General features: G+C 47.9%; 1 protein-coding gene across 1 annotated transcript in view; it reads left to right on the top strand.

The window, feature by feature from the left end:
- Nucleotides 1–309: 309 nt before the first annotated feature.
- Nucleotides 310–13,421, top strand: part of LOC119107319 (uncharacterized) — a 130,039-nt gene continuing 116,927 nt past the window's right edge. Inside the window, exon 1 of the mRNA XM_037230745.1 lies at nucleotides 310–371. The gene's annotated coding sequence lies outside the window, so the exon portion shown is untranslated. The remainder of the gene's footprint in view (nucleotides 372–13,421) is intronic.

Here is a 13,421-nt window from a genome sequence, read left to right on the forward strand (position 1 = left end):
CAGCCAGATCTCTCGTAGCACAACGAGATCTCTCATAGCACAACGAGATCTCTCGTAGCATAACGATATATCTCGTAGCACAACGATATATTTCGTAGCATAACGAGGTCTGTCGTAGCACAACGAGGTCTGTCGTAGCATAACGAGATCTGCCGGTTTTTGAGGCGCAGCGACTTGCGTTCTGAGACCGACTCAAAACGGCGACTTAAGGCGCCTCACCGCAAATTACTTGTTGATTTACAGGGCTGAGAGTGCTAAACTGGTCTGATGGTGTACAGACGGAACGTTTACCTACACTGTGTAACTGATGTTCAGCACGTGCCAAGGCTCACCGCCGCAGACAACGCTAACCTCAGAAAGACCCAACGCCGGTGGGTCCATGCTGCGCATCTCCGCACGTGTGAATGCGGTGTGCTGTGCATGCGGCGATACATAGTTGCGCTAATATAACTGGTTGCGCCTTTCCTGCGCCTGCCTGAACCTGTGGTGTGCCCATATTTTTGCAGCCTACAAAGTTCACGTTTGTTATGTTCATGAAATGCGGAACGTTACATTTTAAGGACATTGTACGTTACTCTGTTCCAGAAAGATCGCAACCAATCAAGCAAAATAACTGCAACGCCCTCGAACAAAGTAGAACAAGTTCGAACATGTTTAAAATATTGTTTTCCTGCTGTACAAAGCGGAATCGTGCTGCAGCCTTCTGTTTCAAAGATAGGCTCCGAAGAATCTTGCGGTCGATCAGCGCCAGGTCGGACCACCCTTGCAGAAAATTAGGCGGCGCTCCAGCAAGACGCACTCGGCCTAAAGCCTTTTTCATAACAGCGAACGTACTGGTGTCACGTTCCAACGATAAATTATGCTGCACTTTGACCATAAGTGCCTAACACAGTGGCATACAGGATTTCTGCAACCAGCGCCTAATTACAAGCGGGTGAGAGCCGTGTATCCTTGACAAACCGCCTTGAGACATGCTTTAAGGCGCGCGCACCCCACGTGACTGAACAACTGGAGACAAAAGTGGACATTCTGAAGTTAGCTTAATGCTGTTTTTCTGGCTCTCGGCACTGACGGGGCAGCGTCGCCCATCTCGAAGACAAGGGCAGACATGTGGGAACCACTGACTTATCGTTTAGTTCATTGTTTATTTGTTATTGAAGTCAGTGTCGTGCTGCAAATGTTAAAACGTCATGGAGTGGTCGAGGGCGTCAAGCTGAAGCTCGCGACGCTCGAAGAACATTAGAAAGAATACAGGTCACTTTCATGAAACGAAGTCGACACAAGACGTGTGCGCGAATAACAGATTGGGCCCAACAAAGGCACACTTTCTAGGTTTGCAAACGCGTAATAAAAACAGCAAACACTTGCACATGATCACAGTTTTTTAAGAAACCGTTTTGAAGACTTAGCCATACCCAAAGCCATCTAGCTCGGAAGTATGAAGCTCTGGGGTTATTGGCTTCAGCGCTCAGAATGAAGGATGCTTTGTGTCTATTTGTCACATGCGTGGGAACCTGGAGTTGTCTGTTCCAAATATTGGCCATCTTTGCTATCGGTTTGCATTGCCTTTGACGTTATCAAAGGTCGCTCTATTTTGTGGTGTAGCGTGATCAAAACCCATATATATATACATATATATATATATATATATACATAGGTATATATGTATGTATATATATACATATATATATACATATATATACACACATATATATATATATATATATATATATACATATATGTTCTTACCTTATGTTGATATTCGTGGATAACGTGGTCAATCGATAGCATTAAAAGCAGCAGAAATGTTTGCACAAAAACACCATCGAAAATGGAGTCACTTAATCGTAGTGCCTAATTTGCTAGGACTCAGGCAACACAGACCATCCTCAGGCTGAATCCTGGCCGGTCCATGACCCCAGAACACTGAATCGGCCAAGACAGTCGCTGGTGCTTCATAAAAGGGGTGAAGCAACGTGAGCCGCGTCCCCTCGAAAAAGGCAACAAGTTAGGCAAGGGAGGTATTGTACCAATACACATGCAGAATATGCAAGTATGTTAAGCAAAAAAGACGACTATATGATAGGGAAAACTTCGGTGACATAGTCGGGAATGTTACAGCCGATACACACATATAAATGTATTGAAGCAGGAATGGTTGGCCCATGGAAGCGCCATTTCGGTGCCCCAAGGCAGGTTTATCAACAGATAGATGATATTGCCATGGAGTCCTCTAAATCCTGCTTTCGCGAACGACAATCATGAACGAGAACAATTTTTATATATATATATATATATATATATATATATATATGCATGTGTGTGCATGTATGTGTGTGTGTGTGTGTGTGCGTGTGCATGTGTGTGCGTGTGCATGTGTGTGCGCTTGTTTGCGTGTGTGTGTGCGCGTGTGTGCGCGTGCGTGTGTGTGTCTGTGTGGGCGTGTCTATGTTATTTTTGCGTGTACGTGAGCTGGTTCCCATTGGACTCGAGCCAACCCAACCAAACAGGTCAAACGCGCCCAACTTGGATAGCGGTCCATTGCTTGAAGTTCACAGTACTGACATGCCAAACATGAGTTGGCGGATGACAACGCCAGTATTTCTTCAACGTCGCGCAACTAATTTTGCTCGATAATTTGGAACAACTAGGAATGAACCCAAGCAGTTCTTTACTTAAGGTAAACAATACCAGACTCCCATGCATTCTTGACTTTTAGCTGGCTCAGCCGCCCCATGTTGCATCGTATGCTAGATGCTATTGCTGAAACATACACGCTAGAGTGGCATCTTTGAGCCCGCGGGCCCGCAGGGCTTTAAGCCGGTTTTAGCGCGTAGCAGATGACAAGTTGACTGACCTCTGCGGGTTTTCAAAGCAATAAATTCAAGCCAATACCACTTATTCATCTCCCCAAATCAAACACGTGGTGTTCAAATGGCACACCAAAGGCGACCATTTGACGAAGCGCATGGCTGGGTAACATAAAACACCATGAATTAAGTGATGGAGGGGCATATTATTTGTAATCTCGCAACAGTCATTTCAAACCATCATCATGCTTATCACAGCCCAATATGGTGTGTACTCTCAATGACATTATGTCTTTCACAACAAACATAAATACTACAGAGAGTTGCTCGGAATGGTCAGAAACAGCAAATACGAAATGAGAATAGATAGATCACGAAAAACGACATGTCTGACCTTGAGATAATGAGCAAAATATGTACGTTCTGGTTGCATTTATTTATACATGCTGTGTCAAGGTTAACATGCCAAGCCTTTCGCAACTAAAGACAAAGCCATCAGTCCCCGAAAAAGTTGAGATCAAATAACCAGGCATGTCCTCAACTCTGTGTTATATCTCTGTACCCGATCATCCCGATGCCTGAAATAATCCTGAAGATCCTTAACCAATTTAGCTCGTTTTAAAATTTAAATACCATACAGACCTTATTCATTCCTTGCAGACGAGCCAGAATTTCATGTGTCATTAACGTAATTATCTATTCGCCTTATATTGAAGTTTTTGTGCCGACAATATTTAACGACCATTTTCGTGGACGACCATTTAACGTGCTTGGTATGCTGGCAAGGCTGTCAACCATAGCCCTATCGACACACTGTCATGTCTATGATAAGTCTCTGTTTCACAGCCATCGAAACTATGTTAACAATTGTAAACTCGTCTATGGTCATCCTCCAACGCAGTAATTGGCAAGACATGGAAGGAAAATTACAACTGTGATACAAGTCGCAACCCTTAGTGTGGAGGCCTTTTGGCGAGTCTGATACATAAAACGAGATTCAGCCTTCATTAATGGTTATGTGTTAACATCTGCGACATTGACCTTCAGACTAGAGATATTTTCTATGGCATGACTGATTTCTTATTTAGATGTGTACCTACACAATGTTTCAGGCAATATTGTTCTATATATGGAAGTGGAACTCTGCATCTAAGTCAAATCTTGGCTCACCTGATATAATTTAATCATGTTTAGGAGATTGCGTCTGTAGCATTTGTCTAAGGACTGTGGCAACTGTAGCACTGTGTTTACAGACTTCCTGAGCTCATGCCAATTATTTATGATTGTATGAAAGAATGTTTTCGTGCCCAAACCAGATATTGACCTGGTTCATAGAATGCATTGCCGGTGTGGATTAACCATATGCATGCGACTCGATGAATGTACTTTGATGGTTATTCCTATTTTGTTGCTTATCAAGGAATGCCAATCGGTTATAGATTAGTTTGTGCGTAATGGGGTTTAATGTAAAATTGACCAAAAATGCTCAAGCTAGGCTCGTGGGTTAAAGCCGCACTTAAAAAACATGTGGTTTGTGGGAGGTTTCAAATGTGGGCTGCGAGTCAGTGCGAGCTTTCAAGATACAGGGAGTGGCAGTTCTAAAGCAAACCACGTTTTTACATCCTTTTCAGCTCATCAGAGCGGGCCGCCGGACAATAGCACAAGCGCGTTCCTTACGTATGAAGCTGCGGCGTCAAATAGCGTATGGTTTCGGGTAACGACCGGTAGTGGGCATCTGGTAACCAACAGCGAGTGGGCTCGGTTAAAAGAGGCCAGCGAGGCTTGACCTCTCCACCCTCTCCCACACAGCTTCACGGACGCGTGCAGCCGCAACACGCCATACAGCGTCAGCGTGCCCTTGCTGCGAGTGCTGGTGATGTTTGGGTTTGGTAATACCTGAGCGGCGTCTGAGCCCAGTTTCGAGCAGCGCCGCTCCGCCCCGTCACTAGCACGGGACCTGATCACAAGCCGCACCGCTGGGCGACTGGGACGACGGTGGCCACCACCGTCGTCCCAGTCGCCAAGCGCAACGCTGCTGCTGTATGAAAAGGGTGCAGTATCTACACCGGGACGTAATGAAACTTCAGGTACTTAGCATTGGCTTAAAAAAGAACTGGTCCGCAGTTGTATGGGGTTTTGCGCTGAGACAGCTATTTTCGAGATCGATCGCTGCTAGTTCACAGCTATGCCCTTTTCAAGACTATCCATCCCCTTGTTTCTGAGCTTGACGCTTGCGAACTTGTCTCGACTACCTCGTGTCGCCTGAATGGAAGATGCCCAGACATATATGCTTCAGAAATGCCACACAATCTTCTCACCTCATTGACCGCATTGTGCTCAAGTTCAAGATTACCGTGGCGATGTTTCATGGCCATATTTATACACTTCTATGACCCATGTGAATATTCGTGTCTGGAGAACGTCAGTACGAATTGTCGCATCGGCAGATAACATTTGGTTAACAATCAGTTAAGTACGCTGATTGCATATTTTGATCATGAATCGAGTTTTGTGATGCATAACACGGGCATTTGAGCAGTTCTGCTAGTTATGAAGGACATGAGGCTCATAGTAGAGCAAGCTGAGGAGAGTAACCGAGAATACAAGTGCAAGTTAGATACATGGCATTGCGGAAAAATGCACGAAATCATTGCGAAAAAATGCCAAAACACACGCACCTACCATTTATAAGGTGCTAACTTTCACGCTCAGATACCAACGCCATGTTGTGTTGCAGTACCACAAATACGTGAGCAAGTGAGCCGTCCACTACAGTGGCAGTTCTGACATGACCAGCCTGACAGCCACTCTGGCGTAACAAGATTTTCCATGACGCGTTGAAACGATGACGTATTGAGAACGAAATCTACTTAATAGTTTAATTTTCTAATTAAGAGCAGTCGTTTTCCTTTAAAGGAATGCAAATCATTTCAAATGACCTTGTTCCATTATATCTAATGCTCGCCCCATATCTTTAAATGTGGACCACTCGCTTTCAGGTTTTGCCCCGCGAGACGCACGCGAGGTTCCCTGCTTCACCACACCTAGTAAGCTTTATAAGAACTCGCGTCGCACACTGATTAAACAGGTAAAACAGGAGTAAATTATTTAAAGCCGATATGTTTCATGAAATCTAAAACCACTTTGGCGTCACAGATTGAGTTCTCGCCAATCAGAGAGCGCAGAAATCGTCTACGAAAAGCATTGGGCCAAAGAAGCGTCTGCGCTCAGCTTCCGTATGGCGACACTGAACGGGTACGTGGGCAGCCGACAGTCGGCGATCACAGCCAGGACAAGTGGGTGGTTGACCTCCAGACAACATAGCTGTGGGTTCCGTATATATGGCCTATACGGAGGCGACAGATACTGAGCTCCCCGCTGTTCTGGTTCGAAGATGCCCAGTCACCCACTGTACCTTTTACTGGCCTGAGTTTGTTTCTAGCGTTTCCTCCTATGTCCGTGCTGACCTGGACCGAGGCCTTTTGCCAATTTTCTTTAACACGCGCTCGCTTGGGGGTCAAATTGACCCCGTCCAAAGATTCTTCCGGAATGGTTACCAAACGGAGCGGCGTAACCACGTCAAAATTTTGCACAGCTGTAGACAATTAAGTAGCGGATAATCTTACATCAAACATTTAGATGTGCCTTGTAAGTTCACAGACCAAAGTCAAGGGCAGGCCAAAGTCAGGCCATGGTTCCAGCGAAGGCAATTTCGAGGAGTAGTTCAATCTGATCCAACAACGGAGTGTTAGACAAAGCCATACAGCCCCAAGATACTTTCTTCGGTAAAACAACAACTGAATGAATAAATTACATTGACCTAGGGTCAGGTATTAACAGGGGCGGATCCATGAATTCGTCAAGGGGGGCCACGCAGCGTTGTGGGCTCCGTGGAGTTCGGAGGTTCCTCCAAAAACATATCCTCACATTCCGGCCATTACATTTTATGATTAATAGCAAATAGCATATATATATATATATATATATATATATATATAAACATTCAACATAATAAATATGGGAACCTATCTAAGCGTGCTAAGGCTGGGCATGTTATGCATGCACATTCATGGAGCTCATTCATTCTATCCAGATCACGTTAAATCTTGTGATTCTGAGGCTAAGTGTTTCGGAAAAGCAGGCAGAATCAACTCAAGTTGGCTGCTAAATACCATCAAAACATAGCACGGACTCCATTCCTAGTTTATTTACGGCTAGCCGGTTGGGCAATGTAATCAGCTGATGACTGATAGCTAATGTAAAATTCTTATTTGTTATAAACGGGCACAAAATAATTTAGCATTTAAAATATGCTCAGAATGTGATGCACGAGTTTGATAAGTGTCACACACTCAATCACCAATGGGAATTAGATATGCGGTATGGGAGGCACGTAAGATGACCTTCGACAATTACGCGTAAAAATTCGTCGGCGCATATACGATTGGTGCTCTGAGGCTAAGGCACCACGGCTACCAGGGACGGAACCTGGCCGATCCTGGGTGCCCTGCGAGGTCAACAAAGAGACTCCCATCAACAAGTATAGGGTCCTCGGGACAAGTGAAAAGAACCCAAGACGAAAGTGGTGGGACCCTAAACGATCGGTAGTGCCCCGGCAGGCTGACATGAGCCACGGCCAGAGCACAGGACCCTCTGAACAAAGGGAATTATGCAACACTTTGAGTTTATGCCCCTGTGCGATCAGAAGTGCCCGGACAGGTTAACAAAAAGAGCCCGATGGAAGTGAAGAGTCCTCCGCAAACGTGATCAAGGGGAAAAGCCCTCGACCAAAGAAGAGGAGCCCTGGGCTTCGAACGTCTCCATGCCTTACCTCTATGAGCCCCAGAAACAACACAAGGCCCTCCGAGCAAGTGGAAAGAACCCAGGACTCCTGATAGGCTCCTGGGCAGCTGAGTGTACCTTGACATATGGGGTCCCGGAAAAGGCGTGTAGAGCACTTCGGGCGAATTGGAAGAGTCAGTGGAGGGGCCCCTGATCGATCAAGAGTGCTCAAGCGTGGAAGCAGATAGTGTTCAAACAGGAACATTGAGATCACGTACGGAAAACGGAAAAATGCTAAGAGATCAAGGGTAACTTGGAAGGCTCCTTGGCAATCAGATAGACTAGGCAAGTGGACATATGTGGTCCGGGCAACAGTGTAAGGCCTGTGGAAGGCATGAGTCCCACAATGTCCCTCAATCACCACTCTTTTAATCAGTAAATATTTAAATTTGTTTGCTTATAAACTCTTCATTTTCGTTTGCAGTCGTTCTTTGTCGCCTATAGGTCCAAACACGTCCAATCTTGCTGTGTTTTTTATTAGAAAACTGCGTCCGTTCAGCCGGTTATCGGCCACTTTGAAGACTACGGGTCCCCACCGCATGGTCCATGGAGCATGGTCCGGAGCCCCCTCCCCCCCCCCTCCCCTCTGCATCCGCCAACGGCTCAAGCAGCCTCATAGATAGGGCCCGCCAAGAATATAGGGCCATCCATTGAAAAAAGAAGCACTCAAGACAAAATGGAGGGCCCCGGAGTGATCGAGTGCGCCAGAGCAGGTAAACAGATAAGGCTACCATCAAGAGTGTCAGGACTGCCGTTCAAATATTTAAAAAAACATTACACGATATAGAAGGCCTCCGAATGCTTGAGTGCGCCAGAGAAGGTTAACAGATAGGCGAGAGAGCGGAGCGAAGAGCGAAGGGCCCTCCATTCAAATAAGAAGTACCCAAAACACAGTGCAAATGGCTCCCGAACGACTGAATGTGCGACGCGAGCAGCTATCAGAAAGGTCTCGACAAGAGCACACGGCCCCTCATTCAAGTAAGAGGTCCTCAAAACTCAGTGCGGAGAACCCCCGAAAGATGCGGAGTACCCGAGTAGGCTATCAAATGGTCCCCATAGGAGTGTAGGACCCGAAATTCAAACACCAAGACCCAGTGTGTAGGGCCCCCGAACAATCCAGTGTCGCCGAGGAGGTAAACAGAGGGGCCCCGACGAGTGCGTAGGGCCCTCCATTCAAATATAAAGCACCCAACAGCCAAGTTGGTGTGCCCAAGGAGATTACCAGATGGGCGTCCGATAAGCGTGAACGGCCCAAAGCAAGTCACCGAGAATTGGAAGCGCCCTAAATCAATGTAGAGGACTCATAAGCATATCGCGAGTGTATCGGTGGGTTAACCGACATTAATCGACGTAAATGGCGCCTTAGCAACCAAGAATACCCCGGCAGGTTAACATACGGGGCTCCAGTTGTAGCGTAGAGCCTTTTCGGTGGATGAGAAGAATCTGCAGAAGGCCCCTTATTGACAAGAGAGTCCCGGCATGCTAGCAGGAAGGACCCAGCAACATTGCAATGCCCTCCGTGCAAATGCTAAAAATCAAGGGCAAGGGCGGGGGCTGCTTAACGCTCAGAATGACCCTGCAAGTGAGCATATAGGTTCCCCGAAAACGGCATAGGCCCGCTAGACAGCATAATGAGGCTTAAAATACACAAATAATAGTTTTCGATCAATGATGAAGTTATGTTTTTGTCCACTCGTAGGTCCTTTACTTTTGTTTGCGACTGTTCTTGGTCGCCTGCAAGTCCAAAGACGCCCAATTTTATTGCGGTTTGTGTTAAAGAACCGCACCTGTTCGGCCGGCTATAGATCCTTTCGGAGCCAATGGGTCCGTTTGGAGCCCAAGGGGGGCATGGCCCTGTGGTCTCCTCTGGATCCGCCCCTGGGTATGAAGGTCATTCCAAGGTCAAAACCAACCTATTTTATTACTCTAGGGCTTGCTGTATGGGGTAGTTTCTGGTGCTCATTTGAAAGTCATTGATAACAGAAACCGCATTGTTCACCTTCCATGGACTTCTTAAAGGTCACAATAGGTCACTGACCTAAAATGACCCAGGTCAACATTTTGTTTGTAGGGACATGCTTCATAGCGTAATCTTTGTCGCTTATTCAAATGCAAAACTTTAAGCAGCCTTCCATGATATTGATCACCATAACCTTCAAAACGTCAAGCAAAGCTACTGACCTTAAATGAGCATGTGACCTCTTGCTTAGGAAAGTTATCTAGGTTATAATGGCCCTTTCAAGACAAAGTCAGAATTTGACCTTGTTTGACCTTATTTGACCCGAAGGTCATGACCCAGGAACCTCAACCCCTGACCTAAGTGAGTTCATGTACAAGTCGACACACTTTTGAATTTGGTATCTCTAGCTCTCTTAGTTCCTGAGATTTCCAGGGGGTCAATCTGACCCCCACCCGAGCGAAGGGCATCGAACCGACCACCTGGGCGCGTGCTAGACGAGCTGGCAAAAATTGCTCAAAGTCATAGTATGGTGTCTGAACTGGCCGAGGTTGAATAGCAACTGCACTCTCTTTACCAACAGCGTCGGCCCTCAAACAAAAGCCATCTGCTTTGCATATTTGTGGTCATATAAAAATATGCACTATTCAAGTGCCTATAGTTACTCAAAGTTTGGCGCGGCTACGCTGCACCACTCAGAAATCATTCTAAAATAACCGTCGTGGGTTTAACGTTTTGTGCTTTCGTTCCTTTCAGATATGTCCCATGCTCCACATGTTGTTTCACTTACAACGCACTTACTTACATGTGGTATTTTCATCTCTTGCCCGGGCACCGAACAATGCTACCGGGGTCTGCATATGTCGCTAGCCGACTTCTCGAAGCCGACCTCTCGAAGCCCACCACAGTGCGGGCTCGTCCTGCGGCCCGCCAGTCGCCGCCGTCGCCGTCTGCCGGTGCTGCCCTGGAGCTGTTCAGTATTAGACCAGGTCGCATGGCGGCCCGCCTGCTCCCGTCTGACCCGGACCAGACCAGCCTGGCATCAAAGACCGCGGCGGATGTCGGCTGGGGTCGCGTCACAAAGGTCGCCGAATACATCAGCAGCGGAGGCAGCTTTGCTGGCACGATCTCCAGACACGGCAGCTCCTGGCGTCTGGCTCTGTTCCGTACAGTGATGTTGGGCCTAATCAAGGGTGCATTTGGTACCGTATCGTTGCGCCGAACTCTACTCGTTGTCTTACTTGACCCTTCAAACTGAAAACTGTGTGTCGTTATCCCTCCGTCCACGCCTGGTTGAACTAGACGCACCGCGAAGATGTTTTACAGCGGGTCAACCGGGCCTTCTGTCCTACGCCCGTTAAAACGACTCCCCCTCCCCACATTTTTTTTACTGCTTTTCTTTAAAGGAGCTAAGTACTTTGTTTCAGGGGGAAGTTTTTCAGCCACAACATTCCCGAACATCTGAGTTGCTGGAACTCTTGTACTTTGCATTTGGCTGTAGCATATGCACCAACAAGGCATCCTTCATGAAAAAACTTTTATGTGATGCTCACCTACCAAAGGACCTGCGCAACGGCCATGATGTCCAGAACTATTTCATTTAAAACAGAAAGCTGGCGAAAAGAGAGGCGCCGGATGATTTGGGAGAATATACCGTAACTCTCCGCATACCGAGCTCAAAACTATTGTTAGTTCTGCCTGATTCCTTTAGAGGCGAAACATCTGCTTGTAACTGTACGCATATCACGAAGAAGACATCAAAGTTGACGGATAAGGGCGACCAGTATCTTAACTTTCTAGGCGACGCCCCGCTAATGTTCCACCGAAGCTTAGCATGACTGCAGTCGCGCTCGGTTGAACAAGCCTTTCTCGGCATACTTCTGCTTGTTTGCATCTGCCCATGTCTGTCTTCTTCCGCTTGTATACGCATGTCCCGAGAATCGCTCGTGCGGACTGGCTCAGCCGAGAGCATTGGCATCGGTCCGACCCCCCACCCCCACCCCCACCCCCATCCCGACACCCCGCCCCACCTCGACATCGCGTGACAGAACCGCCTTTAAATATGTTCCCTGTCGCATTTTGGACATCACATCAGATTGAATGAGAGGCTCGTGTCGCCGCGGAGGTCGCCAATTACGGCGCACATTTGAAAGTCAACTCGGGGTTGGGGGCGACGTGTTAAAAACAGACTTACCTTCCTTTCCTCGAGGTGTTGGGCGAAAAGCTCTCGTGAAGTTGCGCTACATGGTCCGCTGGCAGGCAGGTTTCAGATTGCGTTCCGGGTGGTGTGGGTTCACAGCAGTTCGGTGCAGCGTCATCATAATGCCACCGACTCAATCACGGCCCCTCCCTTACATCATCGCAATGATGGCTGTTCCCTGCGCGCACAGCGCGTCCCGTCGTCAGCCGCGATACATTGTTTCCCTGGTATTCGTTGGATGTGCGCGGTTTGCTCCAATCAACACGTATGCGTCGTCGTAGACACAGCCGCCTCGGCCAGCTCCCGAAAGCAAGCAGTGGCCGGACTCGACCTGCGTGCCCCGACATCGGCATGTTGAAGGCACTGGCGAGCGATACGTTAGCAAAATCTTCCGTAAATGTGCGACTTGGCGCCGTCGGAGCAGCTGGCCGGCCGCGGCCATTACCGGCGGGACGTGCGCCACGTTCGTAGCCCGACCCTAATGGCCGGCCATACGGCCTACGCTCGTTAGGCGCCAGGTGTCCTGCACGCCTGCAGAGACCGTGGATGGGGCGCTGCAGCTGGTGATGCAGGCGAGCGGCGCGTCGGTGTCCTCTCGCGCCGACGCACCTGCGCAGCGGGAGGCAGGGCGGAGATAACGGGAACCCGTTGATTCACAGTGGGGTGATGCAGTCGCAGTCACAGTGTCACTAGTTCGCACGTGCAAGATTGCTGGCCTGCTCACAACAAAACGCCAAAATTGGTTAAGCTGGCATCTGTGGACGCTCTGAATTAAGTTATGTTGTTAGAATATCAAGACAAGTAACTACACAACAGTGATTATTGCTTCGACTGCTACTACCCTTAACTCTGCGGATGTTAAGACTTAAAAAATAACCTCAGGCGAGAATTGAATCCGGGCTCTCGACCCAAAGCTGGACTCTGCTCTCTCTACTTGGCAACCTCTCGGATGGGCTCCTCCATATTCATTGAGCTCCGTGTTACGTAACCCTGCCGGAAGGGATTGTTTCCTAGTGCCGACAGCAGCGTCCCCTCTGAGCCAACGACCACAAGAGACACGCATAACATCCTCCGATTCATAGCAACCTTGAAAATAACGCATCCACGCTATGGCGTTTAGATAACAGTGACATAATTCGCCACTGATATTCACTTCATCTCACATACTAGTCAACACAGCTCTCGGTTGAGAAAAGACGGACGTATTACGTAACTGGAGTAGTACCTAAAAATATAACATGCCTTTCCGACGCAGATTTAGACGCCTTTGGACCCACTCCGCACCGACTTATTCTTTGTCACATCAAAATCGTTTTGCTAATCGAGACAAAAATGATGTCATCAAATTTGAAACGGGTGCCGGTAGTGTAGTGGTTAGCGCGTCTGCGTTAACCACTGCGCGTCTGGGAAACCAGAGGTACGGGGTTCGATTCCCCGCGGTGTCCGTCCTTCCTGTCAGGTTGAGAGGCAGGGACGCCACATAGCCTCAGCAGCTGAGTGCGTCGTAAAGCCCCAATGACACAAATCAAATCTGAAACCCTGCCCTCCAACGTTCTTACAATTCGTTTAGACCACTGTGTTCTAGGAAGCGAACGTTAACCCGGCCTGCGGT

Source organism: Pollicipes pollicipes, unplaced genomic scaffold (genome assembly GCF_011947565.3).
Source record: "Pollicipes pollicipes isolate AB1234 unplaced genomic scaffold, Ppol_2.1 Scaffold_6686;HRSCAF=7923_pilon_pilon_pilon, whole genome shotgun sequence".
In the NCBI taxonomy this organism is placed as follows: Eukaryota; Metazoa; Arthropoda; class Thecostraca; order Pollicipedomorpha; family Pollicipedidae; genus Pollicipes; species Pollicipes pollicipes.